The 4041-nt window shown below is 35.9% G+C and overlaps 1 long non-coding RNA gene across 1 annotated transcript; it reads left to right on the forward strand.

Moving 5' to 3' along the window:
* Window positions 1–1078: 1078 nt before the first annotated feature.
* LOC113320089 lies at window positions 1079–3732 on the forward strand. Its single transcript, XR_003345906.1, has 2 exons — window positions 1079–3344; window positions 3556–3732. It is a non-coding gene; the product is annotated as an uncharacterized LOC113320089 (long non-coding RNA).
* The last annotated feature ends 309 nt before the right edge of the window (window positions 3733–4041 follow it).

Below are 4041 nucleotides of genomic sequence, written 5' to 3' on the forward strand. Positions count from 1 at the left end.
AATCTGCATATGATATTTTCAAAAATGAATTTAAATATGTCTTTATCGCGAATATGTTGAACTGCTTTTACTTCTGCCCATTTAGTGAAATAGTCAGTTGCGACAATTAAGAATCTTTTTTGTCCCGTCCCTGGTATAAATGGCCCAACAATATCTATTCCCCATTTCCCAAAGGTCCACACATTTGTTGATGTATTAAGCATAGCCCCAGGTGCATGTATCTTCTTGCCATGACGTTGACATTCTTCGCATCTCCTCGAAACTTGTTTTTCATCTTCATGCATATATGGCCAGTAATATCCCTGTATTTTTGCTCTATATCCGAGTGATCTTCCTCCACTATGGTTGCTAGCATCGCCATAGTGTAATGCCTTTAGAATTTCGATTCCCTCCGTTCGCGTAATACATCTAAGTGAAGGTCCAAGAAATGATCTCCTATAAAGAAGTCCATCCCTTAATTCATAATTTGTCGCACGTCTGTTTAATTTGTGCGCTTCTAATCTTTTCCTCGACAATTCTCCCTTCTCTAGATAAAAGTGTATCTCAGTTCTCCAATCTTTTTCGTCGCTCACATTTTCTTCTTGTGTATCGTCTATGATCATCACATCCGTTTGCACTTCTTCACTCTTTTCTATAGATGGTAACAAAAGTGTTTGTATTTTTATATCCCTTGCAACTGGATCTACTAACATTGACGGTATGAACGCCAATGCATCCACAAGCCTGTTATCTTTTCTCCCTATGTGTCTCCAACTTATTTTTGGAATTTGCATTTCTAAATCCGTAACCAATCTCCTATATTTTTGTAAAAATGGTTCATTAGTACTATATGTGCCTTCTATCTGAAGAATTACCAGCTGAGAATCGCTGGTTATTCATGCATCCTCAATTTTCATTTCAATTGCTAATCTTAGTGCATGAACAACCGCTTCATATTCAGTTTCATTATTTGTGGATGCGAAATATAGTCTGAAAGAATAAGCCATTTTCGTCCCCATTGGTTAAATGAATACAATACCAATCCCATTGCCTTCTCCATCGGAGGATCCATCCACCAAAATATCCCATCTATTTGAGTTTCGCTCAGTTAATAAATCATTAGGATTTCCATGTCCGTCATCCACCTCCATCATTTATTCTACATATTCATCTTCTTCTATTGGAAATTCTGCGAGAAACTCTGCGATAACTTGAGACTTTGGTGAAGATAAAATTTCATATCCGATCTCATAATTTCCTAACTGTGCATTCCACTTTTCTATTCTTCACGACCTCTTCGAATTCTTCATTGCATTTTCAATTGTTACTCTTGTTAATATTTTAATTTTGTGGGCTTGAAAATAAATGCGAAGTTTGAATTATATACCAGTGCGAGAATCATTTTTTCGATTTTTGAATAATTTTTCTCTGCGCAGTTATAAGTTTTGCTTATATAATATATTGGTTTCTCCACACCTTCCTCCGATCATAATAATACTGCACTTAATACATGGGATGTTGATGCTAAGTACAATAATAGTTCTTCTCCTTATTTCGCCTTTTGCATAATGGATAGGTTCACCAAATAATATTTTATGCTTTGCAATGCTTTATCACATTCCATTGTCCATTCAAATTTGGTTCCCTTTTTTAATATATTGAAAAAGTGTTTACATTTGTCCGAAGATCTCGCAATAAATCTTCCCAACGATGCTATCAATCCATTCAATTTTTGAACATCCTTGACTGTTGCAGGTGGTGGCATATCTCTGATCGCTTGGACCTTTTCTGGATCAACTTGTATTCCCTCCTTAGATATAATATAGCCTAGGAATTTTCCTGATGATACTCCAATTATACATTTTTCTGGATTTACCTTAATATTGAATGTTCGCATTTGCTAAAATATTTCTCGTAAATCATCAACATGGTCTTTCGCCTCTTTGCTTTTAATCAACATATCGTCTACATAAACTTCCAGTGTTTTATGGATCCATTTTTCAAATACTTTCTGTACCATTATTTGATACATCGCAACGGCATTCTTCAATCCAAACGACATTTTCGTGTAACAATATAAACCTCTGGGTGCGAAGAAAGCAGTGTGTTCTTGATATTCTTCTGCTAATGGAATATTATTATAGCCTTTGTACACATCTAACATCGTGACTCTATCATTCCCTGATGCAGACTCCACCATTTGGGGTATGTCGGGTAGAGGGAAGCTGTCTTTAGGGCATGCTTTATTTAGATCTGTAAAATCTATACATATCCTAATTTCGTTGTTCTTTTTAGGTACCACTACCATATTTGCTATCCATTCTGGATATTTTGCTTCCCTTATAATTCCTGCATCCAACATCTTTTGTAACTCTTCTTCGATTTTAGGATGATAATCAGTTGCAATTTTCCTTATTCTTTGCTTGAATGGTTTTACATTCTTCTTAATGTCTAATCTATGACATGCGACAGACGGATCTATTCCTGACATTTCATCCATACTCCATGCGAAAATATCACTATATGCTCGCAGAATGTTTATTGTTTTTTCCTCTTCTTCTTTACCCATTTTGGTTCCGATTCTTAATATTTTTGGTTCTTCTTCAGTTCCTACATTTATTTATTTTGCTGGTTCTGCTGCGGTAAAATTCTCCTTTGGCTTGCCCATAGGTGTTGGTTCCTTAATTTCTTTAACTCGTTCACCTTCCTCAATCGTTTCTGCACCTGGTATTCCTTTTCCTTCTTTTGATCTTATCATGTATATTCGAAACTCCTCTTCTTTTCTTCGTTCTTTCGCTTTTCTCCATCTTTCCTTTCGTTTCTTTGCTCGTCCTTCATAATTTCGCACATCTATTTGATTGCAAGTATTCGCAGCCTTAATATCTCCTCTGATTTCACCTATACCGCTTGGAATTGGAAATCTGATATATTGATGTAATGTTGACGAAACTGCCTTTAGCCCATGTACCCATGGTCTCGCCAACAACATGTTGTATGGTGACTCAATGTCAATCACGCACAGTGTTATCTTTGTTTCGATCTCTCCCAGTAATATTCGCATTACGATTCTCCTTTTGGCTTTGTAATTGCTCTATTAAATCCATGAATATTATATGGTGTAGGTGTCATTTCTTCATCTTTGTATCCCGTTGCTTTAAATGTGCGATAAAATAATATATCAACTGCACTTCCTGTATCTATCAATGTCTTATCAATCGCCCATCCTTCAAATGTCCTCTGTTGTGCAATAATGTTTTCTCGCTCGACTGTGACCGTGATTACCAATGGATCTGTTCGCTGTAAGTCTTCTTCTGGAATTTCATCTGCCGGAAAGGATATCTTCACCTTTTCCCAATCTTGTAATGGTAATTCTGCCTCCATCATTTCAATTTTCTTTCCTTCATAATTTCTTTTATGAATTTTCCCGGTTACTGTCGCTTGGAAATCTGCCTCAGAAATTGATACCTTAGTTATGTTATGACACTGTATATCTCTGCCTCTTTCTTGAAGTGGTATGATTCTTGCTGTCTTTATTAATCTTTTATGATTCTTCCTTAATTTCTCTTTGAATTTCAGATATATTATCAGGATTTATCATCCAGAGCTGATTTCTAGCGCCAAAAATGTAGTTGTAAGATTTCTTACAACTACACTCCACTTAATCTGGTTATCTCTCCATGTAATCATCATGGACAATTGTTTCATTGATTAAATATTTAAATCACTTACAAGATGAATGGAAATCTATAACAACACTTCTTGTAACCTAAATTTACTTTCTCTCTCTTTCAATCTCTCTAACAAGACTTGTCCAGAATCCTCTACAAGACAACTACTCTCTTCTTTATATAGGATTTTACATAGTGGATGACAACTAAGAATCCCTTTATTTTCGGGATCTCTGTGCGACATACTCACTCATATCCAATCACTCATCTTTGTATATCTTACATCTTCGCATAACTCCTCACACTTTACCCGTGACTTTGCTGACATCATCTGATGTGACATCTCAATTTGTTGTGTGCGATACTCCTCGCTTATGTTGTATGCTTCACTTCG

Source organism: Papaver somniferum, chromosome 11, assembly GCF_003573695.1.
Source record: "Papaver somniferum cultivar HN1 chromosome 11, ASM357369v1, whole genome shotgun sequence".
NCBI lineage: Eukaryota > Viridiplantae > Streptophyta > Magnoliopsida > Ranunculales > Papaveraceae > Papaver > Papaver somniferum.